Raw genomic sequence first — 12646 nt, 5'->3', positions numbered from 1 at the left:
TTCATGCATGATACTGATGAACACTACTCTGATGAAAGGCAAAGTCATGATACGAGGATGGAATATGTACGAAAAACTAGACGGCTTGACATATTCACACCTATGATGTGGTAACTAAGAAAAAGTCACTTCAACAAATTAGAAGCACTGCAAGCTACAAACCATATGGAAGGTGCAATCAATATCACAATGCCAAGTTAAAACTGTCTCGTCATAGGTGGCGTTCATCAAACTAGAAGCACTACATGCTAGAAATCATATTCAAGACGCAAACCAATATCACACTGCTGATACGTCTCCAATGTATCTATAATTTTTGATTGTTCCATGCTATTATATTACCTGTTTTGGATGTTTATGGGCTTTAATTAACACTTTTATATAATTTTGGGACTAACCTACTAACCGGAGGCCCAGCCCGAATTGCTGTTTTTTTTGCCTATTTCAGTATATCGAAGGAAAGGAATATCAAATGGAGTCCAAACGGAATGAAACCTTCGGGAGCGATCTTTTTGGAACAAACGCAATCCAGGAGACTTGGAGTGGACGTCACGAATTAGCCGAGGTGGCCACGAGGGTGGCCGGCGTGCCAAGGGTGGGCGCGCCCCCCTGCCTCATGGGCCCCTCGTGGCTCCCCTGACCGACTTCCTTCACCTATATATATCTTCGTACCCCGAAACCATCCAGGAGCACCACGAAAAACTATTTCCACCGCCGCAACCTTCTGTATCCGCAAGATTCCATCTTAGAGTCTTCACCGGCGCTCCATCGGATGGGGAATCGACCATGGAGGGCCTCTCCATCACCACCAAGGCCCCTCCGATGAGTTGTGAGTAGTTTACCACAGACCTTCGGGTCCATAGTTATTAGCTAGATGGCTTTTTCTCTCTATTTGATTCTCAATACAAAGTTCTCCTTCCTCTTCTTGGAGATCTATTCGATGTAACTCGTTTTGCGGTGTGTTTGTCGACATCCGATGAATTGTGGGTTTATGATCAAGTTTATCTATGAGAAATATTTGAATCTCCTATGAATTCTTTTATGTATAATTGGTTATCTTTGCAAGTCTCTTTGAATTATCAGTTTGGTTTGGCCTACTAGATTGATCTTTCTTGCCATGGGAGAAGTGCTTATCTTTGGGTTCAATCTTGCAGTGTCCTTTTCCAGTGACATCAGGGGCAGCAAGGCACATATTGTATTGTTGCCATCGAGGATAAAAAAGATGGGTTTATTTCATATTGCATGAGTTTATCCCTCTATATCATGTCATCTTGCTTAATGCGTTACTCTGTTCTTATGAACTTAATACTCTAGATGCAGTCAGGAGTCAGCCGATGTGTGGAGTAATAGTAGTAGATGCAGGCAGGAGTCGGTCTACTTGTTGCGGACATGATGCCTATATACATGATCATGCCTAGATATTCTCATAACTATGCACTTTTCTATCAATTGCTCGACAGTAATTTGTTCACCCACCATAATAATTATGCTATCTTGAGAGAAGCCACTAGTGAAACCTATGGCCCCCGGGTCTATCTTTTATCATATAAGTTTTTCATATACTTTTATTTGCATCTTTTACTTTCCAATCTATATCATAAAAATACCAAAAATATTTATCTTATCATATTATCTCTATTAGATCTCACTTTCGCAAGTTTCCGTGAAGGGATTGACAACCCCTTTATCGCGTTGGTTGCGAGGTTCTTGTTTGTTTGTGTAGGTGCGTGGGACTTTTGAGGAGCCTCCTACTGGATTGATACCTTGGTTCTCAAAACTGAGGGAAATACTTATGCTACTTTGCTGCATCACCCTTTCCTCTTCAAGGGAAAAACCAATGCATGCTCAAGAGGTAGCAAGAAGGATTTCTGGCGCCGTTGCCGGGGAGGTCTTCACTCAAGTCAAGACATACCAAGTACCCATCAGAAACTCATCTCCCTCGCATTACATTATTTGTCATTTGCCTATCGTTTTCCTCTTCCCCACTTCACCCTTGCCGTTTTATTAGCCCTCTCTTTTCCGTTTGCCTCTTCATCGCTTGCCGGTTGCCATTATGTCTGAAACTGGGGAGGTTATCGTTGATTTGGACAAAAATAGAAATTTTGATGCCCCTGCTGAAGAACCCATTATCTTACATCCAATTTTTTTTCGAATTGGTAGTGGTAATATTATTGGAAAAGGGGTTATTCAAGATTTCTTTACTTGTGCCGGTGCTTTACCTTATATGGGTGGTTCTATTCTTCATAGAACTAGTAGTCTTGCGGATGCTATCGCCATGCTTATAGTTGAACTTGAAAGGCAGTTTATGCACATGCACCCTTGCATACAAAGGATTTTCTTAGAATTTTCCAATATTGAGCACTCTTCTGTTAAGCGCGCCACTACTATCTTTTTGGAACATGAGTTCAGATTTATAATAAAAGAGGACAAAAAAATCTTTGCGCACTATAGGGTGGACGCTAGTCATCCTCCCATAGAGGCAATCCTCTTCGATCAAGAGGAAATTATGCGTTTTCAATCTTTAGACTATATTGCTTTTAATGAAAACCTTAGAAAAAGGGTTCCTACCAATGTTCTAGTTGATAGAATTTCCGAACTTAACAATGATTTTGCTATTCGAGATAATGAGCTAGGATATTCTTTTGAGTATAGGCTTACGAAGTTCTGCCAAAAGAATGCTTATAATGATGAATTAGTTGTGCAATATGAAGGGCCAAGGGAGGAACCCATACCTCCCAAGATTGATTTTGGGGACTTCTGTCCCATCAAATTTAGCCCTTTTGATGACTTTTGCTTGCCTCAAAGAAAACTTGCTGCTGAACATAGGGAATATGAAATGAGTTTTCGTGATCTATCTTATTATTATGGCAATACTTAGATCTATTCTCGCTTTTATGCCTCGCTAGGGGCATTAAACGATAGCGCTTGTTGGGAGGCAACCCAATTTTATTTTTGTTCCTGTTTAGTAATAAATAATTTATCTAGGTTCTGTTTATATGTGTTTTCATGTTTTAATTAGTGTTTGTGCCAAGTAGAACCTATAGGATAACCTTGGGTGAAAGTTAATTTGATTCTGCTGAAAAACAGAAACTTTGCGTTCACGAGAAAAAATTCAATAAATCACGGAAACGTGCTTTTGCGTTGATTGGTTTTGCTGTAGATCAATAGGCAAATTACCTAGGACTTCCTATTTTGGTAGGATTTTTAAGGTTCCAGAAGTATTCTAAAGTTACAGATTGCTATAGACTGTTCTGTTTTTCGTGTGTTGTTTGCTTATTTTGATGCATCTATGGCTAGTATCGGGGGGTATGAACCATAGAGAAGTTGAAATACAGTAGGTTTAACACCAATATTAATAAATAATGAGTTCATTACAGTACCTTATGTGGTGGTTTTTCTTTCTTGCACTAACAGAGCTTATGAGATTTCCTGTTGAGTTTTGTGTTGTGAAGTTTTCAAGTGTTGGGTAAAGATTTGATGGACTATGGAATGAGGAGCGTCAAAAGCCTAAGATTGGGGATGACCATGGAACCCCAAGATATTCAAGGACAACCAAAAGCCTAAGATTGGGGATGCCCCAGAAGGCATCCCCTCTTTCGTCTTCGTCTATCGATAACTTTACTTGGAGCTATATTTTTATTTACCACATGATATGTGTTTTGCTTGGAGCGTCTTGTATGATATGAGTCTTTGATTTTTAGTTTACCACAATCATCCTTTCTGTACACACCTTTTGGGAGAGACACACATGATTCGGAATTTATTAGAATACTCTATATGCTTCACTTATATCTTTTGAGCTATGCAGTTTTGCTCTAGTGCTTCACTTATATCCTTTTAGAGCATGGTGGTGGTTTTATTTTGTAGAAATTATTGATCTCTCATGATTCACTTATATTATTTTGAGAGTCTTTTAGAACAGCATGGTATTTGCTATGGTTATAAAATTGGTCCTAGAATAGTGGGCATCCAAGTTGGTTATAATAAAAACTATCATAGGAAGTGAATTGAATACTATGATCAACTTGATGCTTAATAATTGTTTTGAGATATGAAGGTGGTAATATTAGAGTTGTGCTAGTTGATGTAATTGTGAATTTAAGAAATACTTGTGCTGAGGTTTGCAAGTCCCGTAGCATGCACGTATGGTAACCGTTGTGTGACAAATTTGAAGCATGAGGTGTTCTTGGATTGTCAACCTTATGAGTGGCAGTCGGGGACGAGCAATGGTCTTTTCCTACCAATCTATCCCCCTAGGAGCATGCGCGTAGTGCTTGGTTTTTGATGACTTGTAGATTTTTGCAATAAGTATGTGAGTTGTTTAGGACTAATGTTGAGTCCATGGATTATACACACTCTCACCTTACCATCATTGCTAGCCTCTATGGTACCGTGCATTGCCCTTTCTCACCTTGAGAGTTGGTGCAAACTTCGCCGGTGCATCCAAACCCCGTGATACGATATGCTCTATCACACATAAACCTCCTTATATCTTCCTCAAAACATCCACCATACCTACCTATTATGGCATTTCCATAGCCATTCCGAGATATATTGCCATGCAACTTTCCACCGTTCCGTTTATTATGACACACTTCATCATTATCATATTGCTTTTTGCATGATCATGTAGTTGACATCGTATTTGTGGCAAAGCCACCATGCATAATTTTTGTACATGTCGCTCTTGAGTCATCGCATATCCCGGTACACCACCCGAGGCATTCATATAGAGTCATACTATGTTCTAGTATCGAGTTGTAATTCATGAGTTGTAAGTAAATAGAAGTGTGATGATCATCATTTTTTAGAGCATTGTCCCTAATAAAAAAAAGAAAGGCCAAAAAAGGCCAAATAAAAAAAAGGCCCAAAAAAAGGGGGACAATGCTACTATCTTTTTCCACACTTGTGCTCAAAATAGCACCATGGTCTTTATGATAGAAAGTCTTCTATGTTGTCATTTTGATTTACTAAGTGGGAATTTTTCATTATAGAACTTGGCTTGTATATTCTAAGGATGGGCTTCCTCAAAATGCCCTAGGTATTCATGACCAAGCAAGTTGGATGCACACCCACTTAGTTTCTTTTGTTGAGCTTTCATACATTTATAGCTCTAGTGCATCCGTTGCATGGCAATCCCTACTCCTCGCATTGACATCAATTGATGGGCACCTCCCTAGCCTGTTGATTAGCCGCGTCGATGTGAGACTTTCTCCTTTTTTGTCTTCTCCACATAACCCCTATCATTATATTCTATTCCACCCATAGTGTTATATCCATGGCTGACGCTCATGTATTGCGTGAAGGTTGAAAAAAGTTTGAGATTACTAAAGTATGAAACAATTGCTTGGCTCGTCATCGGGGTTGTGCATGATGAGAGCATTCTTGTGTAACAAAAGTGAAGCATGACCAAACTATATGATTTTTTAGGGATGAACTTTCCTTTGCCATGTTATTTTGAGAAGGCATGATTGCTTAGTTAGTACGCTTAAAGTATTATTATCCTCTTGTCAATATGAAATTTTATTTTGAATCATTTGATTTGAACATTCATGCCACAATAAAGAGAAATACATTGAGAAATATGCTAGGTAGCATTCCACATTAAAATATGCTAGGACGAGCAGGAATTAAGCTTGGGGATGCTTGATACGTCTCCAACGTATCTATAATTTTTGATTGTTCCATGCTATTATATTACCTATTTTGGATGTTTATGGGCTTTAGTTTACACTTTTATATCATTTTTGGGACTAAACTACTAACCGGAGGCCCAGCCCGAATTGCTGTTTTTTTTGCCTATTTCAGTATATCGAAGGAAAGGAATATCAAACTTGAGTCCAAACAGAATGAAACCTTCGGGAGTGATCTTTTTGGAGCACACGCAATCTAGGAGACTTTGAGTGGACTTCAAGAAGCAGCCGAGGCAGCCACAATGGTGGCCGAAGCGCCCAGTAAGGGTGGGCGCGCCCCCCTACCTCGTGGGCCCCTCGTGGCTCCCCTGACCGACTTCCTTTGCCTATATATATATATATATATATATATATATATATATATATATATATATATATATATATATATATATATCTTCGTACCCCGAAACCATCCAGGAGCACCACGAAGAACTATTTCCACCGCTGCAACCTTCTGTATCCGTGAGATCCCATCTTGGAGCCTTCGCCGGTGCTCCGCCGGATGGGGAATCGACCATGGAGGGCCTCTCCATCACCACCAAGGCCCCTCTGATGAGTTGTGAGTAGTTTACCACAGACCTTCGGGTCCATAGTTATTAGCTAGATGGCTTCTTCTCTCTCTTTGATTCTCAATACAAAGTTCTCCTTCCTCTTCTTGGAGATCTATCCGATGTAACTCTTTTGCGGTGTGTTTGTCAAGATCCGATGAATTGTGGGTTTATGATCAAGTTTATCTATGAGAAATATTTGAATCTCCTCTGAATTCTTTTATGTATGATTAGTTATCTTCGCAAGTCTCTTCGAATTATTAGTTTGGTTTGGCCTACTATATTGATCTTTCTTGCCATGAGATAAGTGCTTAGCTTTGGGTTCAATCTTGCGGTGTCCTTTCCCAGTGACAGCAAGGGCAGCAAGGCACGTATTGTATTGTTGCCATCGAGGATTAAAAGATGGGGTTTATATCATATGGCATGACTTTATCCCTCTACATCATGTCATCTTGCTTAATGCGTTACTCTGTTCTTATGAACTTAATACTCTAGATGCAGGCAGGAGTCGGTCGATGTGTGGAGTAATAGTAGTAGATGCAGGCAGGAGTCGGTCTACTTGTTGCGGACGTGATGCCTATATACATGATCATGCCTAGATATTCTCATAACTATGCACTTTTCTATCAATTGCTCGACAGTAATTTGTTCACCCACCGTAATAATTATGCTATCTGGAGAGAAGCCACTAGTGAAACCTATGGCCCCCGAGTCTATCTTTTATCATATAAGTTTTTCATCTACTTTTATTTGCATCTTTTACTTTCCAATCTATATCATAAAAATACCAAAAATATTTATCTTATCATATTATCTCTCTCAGATCTCACTTTCGCAAGTTTCCGTGAAGGGATTGACAACCCCTTTATTGCGTTGGTTGCGAGGTTCTTGTTTGTTTGTGTAGGTGCGTGGGACTTTTGAGGAGCCTCCTACTGGATTGATACCTTGGTTCTCAAAACTGAGGGAAATACTTACGCTACTTTGCTGCATCACCATCTTCAAGGGAAAAACTAACGCATGCTCAAGAGGTAGCAACTGCCAACTGAAAGGTGTCCCATCATAAGTGACAGATGCATGATACACAAGAAGAGTAGTTTCATGTAAGAACATGGTGTGATAGACAGATATAGTATGTACCAAAAAACAGGAAAACATGTCATATTCCCACGTATCATGTGTAAGCTAAGCAGATGCAGTTTACACTAATTAGGAGCAATACAAGCTAGACACCTTATGCAACCTGCAACAAGATATCACACTGCCAAGTTAGAGCAACCACCTTGGATGGTGGATTAGGGGAGCGGAGACTTGGACCTTGTAATGCACTAGCAGTACAAGGAGAATCCGTAGAGATGCTCCGTTTACGTTGCTGCAGAGGACCACCATCATCGCCTTCCTTACTCTTTTCCTTCCTCTTTCCTAATTTTGTATTGTCAAGTCAAACCCAGAATAAAAAGCAACAAAATTTGCTCTTCAAAACTCACTGATGCATGATACTGACGAATACTATTTTCATGTAAGGCAGCCGCATGATAGGAGGATGGAAAACAGGATGGCGTGACATATTGACATGTATGATGTATAAAGTGTAAACTAAGCACAAGGTGTTTGAACTTGTTAGAAGCAATGAAAGCTAGAAACCATATGAAACACTACTAGGAAAAGGGCTATAGATGGAAATGACACTAATGGCGCACCAGACATGTGGTGCGCCATTAGTATATACTAATGGCGCACCACCTCCTGATGCGCCATTAGAGTTGAAACTACTAATGGCACACCCTGCCCACGGTGCGCCATTAGTACCAATTTTTTTTTGAACTAGTGCGCCTGTCCAAACATACTAATGGCGCATACACTGGTGGTGCGCCATTACTAGTTGTAACTAGTAATGGTGCACCAGCCAGAAGGTGCGCCACTAATGTTAATTTTTTTATTATTTTTTTTATTCCTTTTTTTGCAAAAGTACTAATGGCGCACCACCAGGGGGTGCGCCATTAGTAACCTGGATTACTAATGGCGCATTTGTTGCTGGTGCACCATTAGTAAGTGGGCAGCAACAAGATATTTTGGACAGCCTCTCCTCCCACACTCACTTTCTCCCCACTTCATTCTCTCCACCGCCTCCTCCTTGTCTCGGGTGCCTCATCTTTTTCACCTCATTTCCACCATAGATTCATTCAAATTAAGTGGTTAAGTTACCTTGTTTTGCTAGGTAAGTAAGGGGGGAAGCTATATTTATGTTGTTCTCCCTACAACAATGTGCACATGCACTTTTTATGGCCTAGCTAGATCTATGTATGTTCGTGGTGTTGCATATGTTTGTGGTGTTGCATATGTTTTTGTGTTTGGAGGTGTACCGGTATTTGAAATGCGATAGTTGCCAATATTTTGCCGGAATGTTGATTCATTTCCGTTTCGGCGAGAATTTTGGCATTAAGCATTCTTTTTGGTCCTATTTTTAGGGAAAGTCATGCCAAATTTTTTCTTGGTTCTAAAATATCGTTTTGCTCTACCCTGCAGGCGACCATGGTCCGCACGATGACCGAAGGCATCGTGAATAGGTTTTTGAGGTCCGCGAAGGCCGAGATGCTTCAAAAGAACGAGACGGAGATAAGATGTCCGTGTCGAAGATGCAAGCTGAATAGCCTTATTGCGGACCCGGATTCCGGGCAGGTGCGGGACCACCTGCTCTTGCGTGGTTTCATGGATGGCTATCGGTGGCAAGGTGATGAAGATGACTACGAAGTCGTCCATGGGGGCCGGGCAAGAAATGAGGAAGGGCAGCAAGACAACCACCGCGGCTCGGGGGGGCGAGAAGACGAAGAATCCCCAGGAGATGATCACGATGGTGATGCTGTACATAGTCATCATGTAGAAGATGCAGGACATGATGATGATGCCGGTGGAGCAGACGACGCTGGACCATCGATGGGCTGGGTGCAGGACCCTCATATTCAAGAGCTGCTTCTCAAGCAGACGGATAACGCAAGAGCTGCCGCCCGAGAGAAAGCCAAGATGGATCAACTTGAGTTAGACACGGTTACTCCATTGTATGAAGGATGCAGGCCCGAGGATACCCGCCTGAAAGTAACGCTCATGGCTCTGGAGATGAAGGTAAAACACAAAATGACCGACGCATGCTTCGACGAGAACATGTCATTCTGGCACGAACGTCTTCCCAAGGGGAACAAGTGCACGACCAGTTTGGAGGAGGCGAAGAAAATCATGTGTCCTCTGGATTTACCGCACGTGAAATACCATGTGTGCATGAACAATTGCATCATTTATCGGGACGAGCACGCGGAGTCTACAATATGTCCGGTGTGCGGTGTCACTCGATACAAGAAGAGGAAGAAAGCTCCTCGAAAAGTGGTGTGGTACTTTCCGATCACTCCTCGTCTGCAGCGGTATTTCGCGGACCCTAAGGTAGCAAAGCTCCTGCGTTGGCACGCGGATAGGGAGGAGAAGAAGCGAGAAGATGACGCAAATGATCTGGAGATAGATAAAAAAGACAAGATGCTGAGTCACCCTAAGGATGCGAGCCAGTGGCAAGCGTTGAACTTCGAATACCCAGAATTTGGGAACGATCCAAGGAACATCATGCTGGGCGCGAGCACCGATGGAGTCAATCCGTTTGGCAGCCAGAGAAGCACACATAGCACCTGGCCTGTGTTCGTGTGGATGTACAACCTTCCCCCCTGGTTGTGCATGAAGAGGAAGTACATTCACATGAGTATGCTAATTGAAGGGCCGAAACAACCAGGGAACAACATCAATCTGTATCTGGGGCTGCTGAAAGAGGAGATTGACACGCTGTGGAAAACGCCAGCCAATACGTGGGACGCCGCAGAGAAAGAATATTTCCCTATGAGAGCCGCACTGCTCACGACGGTGCACGACTATCTCGGTTACGGATATCTTGCGGGGCAGGTAGTCCACGGATTTTCTGGATGCGTAAGGTGCATGGATGACACAACGTATCGCCAGCTAGATAGAGATCCCGGGTCTTCGAAAACCGTGTTCATGGGACATCGAAGGTGGCTTCGCGACGATGACCCGTGGAGGAAACGCAAGGATCTGTTCGATGGTGAAACCGAACCCCGAAAACGCCCGTGTATGAGGAGCGGCGAGGAAATAGACAAGCTGTTGAAAAATTGGAAAGACTGCCCACTGCCGGGAAAGAAGCAAAAGGCGCCAGAGCCGCTGCTGAAGGTATGGAAAACGAGGTCTGTTTTCTGGGACTTGCCGTACTGGAAGATCCACCGTGTGCCTCACAGCCTTGATGTCATGCATATCACGAAGAACGTGTGCGAGAGTCTGCTTGGTACCCTGCTCAACATGCCAGAGAGGACCAAAGATGGGCCGAAAGCAAGGGCAGACTTGAAATCAATGGGCATCAGGCAGGAGCTTCACGCTATATATGATGATGATGATGATGATGATGAGGCGAAGCAGGACAGAGAAAGTCGTCGCAAAGGCAAAAAGGCCAAGAAGACCGGAAATGGCTACCCTCCCGCGTGCTTCACTCTAAGTCAGGAGGAGATCGAGCAGTTTTTCACCTGCCTCCTAGGAGTAAAACTTCCTTACGGTTACGCGGGGAAGATAAGCAGATACCTAGACCCAGCGAAGCAGAAGTTCAGCGGGATGAAGTCTCACGACTGTCACGTGCTGATGACGCAGATAGTTCCAGTTGCAATCCGTGGGATCATGGACGCGCACGTCCGTGAAACGCTATTTGGCCTATGCAACTTCTTCGACGTCATCTCTCGGAAGTCGATTGGCATGAGGCAACTCAGAAGGCTACAGGAAGAGATCGTGGTGATACTATGCGAGCTTGAGATGTACTTCCCGCCCGCATTCTTCGACGTTATGGTGCATCTGCTGGTCCATATAGTGGAGGATATCATCCAACTCGGGCCGACGTTCCTGCACAGCATGATGCCGTTCGAAAGGATGAATGGTGTCATCAAAGGATACGTTCGCAACATGTCACGTCCAGAGGGAAGCATAGCCAGGGGCTTTCTGACCGAAGAGTGCATCTCCTACTGCACGAATTATCTAGGCATCGAGAACCCCGTTGGTCTGCCCGTCAACAGGCACCTCGGCAGGCTCGTTGGATGGGGTCACCGTGAGGGTCGCCGCGAAATGCATGTCGACTTCGAGGGTCGACTCGCCGACTTTGAAAGAGCAAACCTAGTCGCGCTACAACACATAGACGTGGTCGATCCTTGGGTGGTAGAGCACAAAACCTTTATTAAGAAGACGTACAATGACCGAGGCCAACAGAGGACGGACGGAGATATACTCAAAGAGCACAACTCATGTTTCACGCGTTGGTTCAAGCAGAAGCTTCTGTCGTACCCTTTACATGAGGATTCTTCCGCGGAAGAACAACTCATATTCGCCTTGTCACAGGGCGCCGAGCACAACCTGATGACCTATGAGGCGTACGATATCAACGGCTACACATTCTACACCGAGGCCAAGGACATGAAGAGCGATGGTTATCAGAACTCCGGGGTAACGATGGAATCCTACACCGGTAACGACAAGGACAGATACTACGGAAGGATCGAGGAGATCTGGGAGATGAGCTACGCTGGAGAGAAGGTCCCGATGTTCCGTGTCAGATGGGCCAAGAACGTCATAAAAGAAGACCGGTATTTCACCACCATGGTTATACCCGAAGCCAAATCCAAGACCGCGGGCGCAAACATCACCGCGAAAAATGAGCCATGGGTACTGGCTTCCCAAGTGGACCAATGCTTCTTCATTACCGACCCGCCAAAGCCCAGTCGTGTTGTCGTGAGGAGAGGCAAAAGGAAGATCATCGGAATGGATGGAGTAGCCAATGAGCAAGACTTCGACAAGTACGGCGACCCGAGGATCGAACATGACGACGATGATGAAGTAGCAGCATACACCACAAGAAGAAGCAGGACCACCCTACCTAAAGGACGTCCGTTCCACCGAAGAACTCCATTTGCGAAAAAGAAGGGCAAGAAGATTGTGAACAGATAGCTAGCTAAGATCGATTGTATTTAAATCGTAGACTTCATTTCTCGATTGTATTTCATGGGTACTTTTTCAACTATCATGAATATTTTTAAATTTCATGGACACTCGATCTCGATCCCCCTCCATCTCGATCGCTATCCCACCTCGCCAGATCCGGTCCCCCTCGCCGCCGAGCACCCCCCCAGTCCACCGGCCGCCGCCGCCGACCCCCCGCACCCTCGATTCCCCTACTCAACCGTCGCCGCCGACCCCCGCACCCCGCGCACCGTCTTATAAAAAAATAAGTATCAAACAACTTTTTAAATGCTACTGTCTTATAAAAAAAATATTACTGTTATTATTTAAACAAGTTTGAACATATTTAAACACAAATAAGTATCAAAC

This window comes from Triticum dicoccoides, chromosome 6B, assembly GCF_002162155.2.
Source record: "Triticum dicoccoides isolate Atlit2015 ecotype Zavitan chromosome 6B, WEW_v2.0, whole genome shotgun sequence".
NCBI classification, from domain to species: domain Eukaryota; kingdom Viridiplantae; phylum Streptophyta; class Magnoliopsida; order Poales; family Poaceae; genus Triticum; species Triticum dicoccoides.
Note: the sequence above shows the minus strand (reverse complement) of the source record.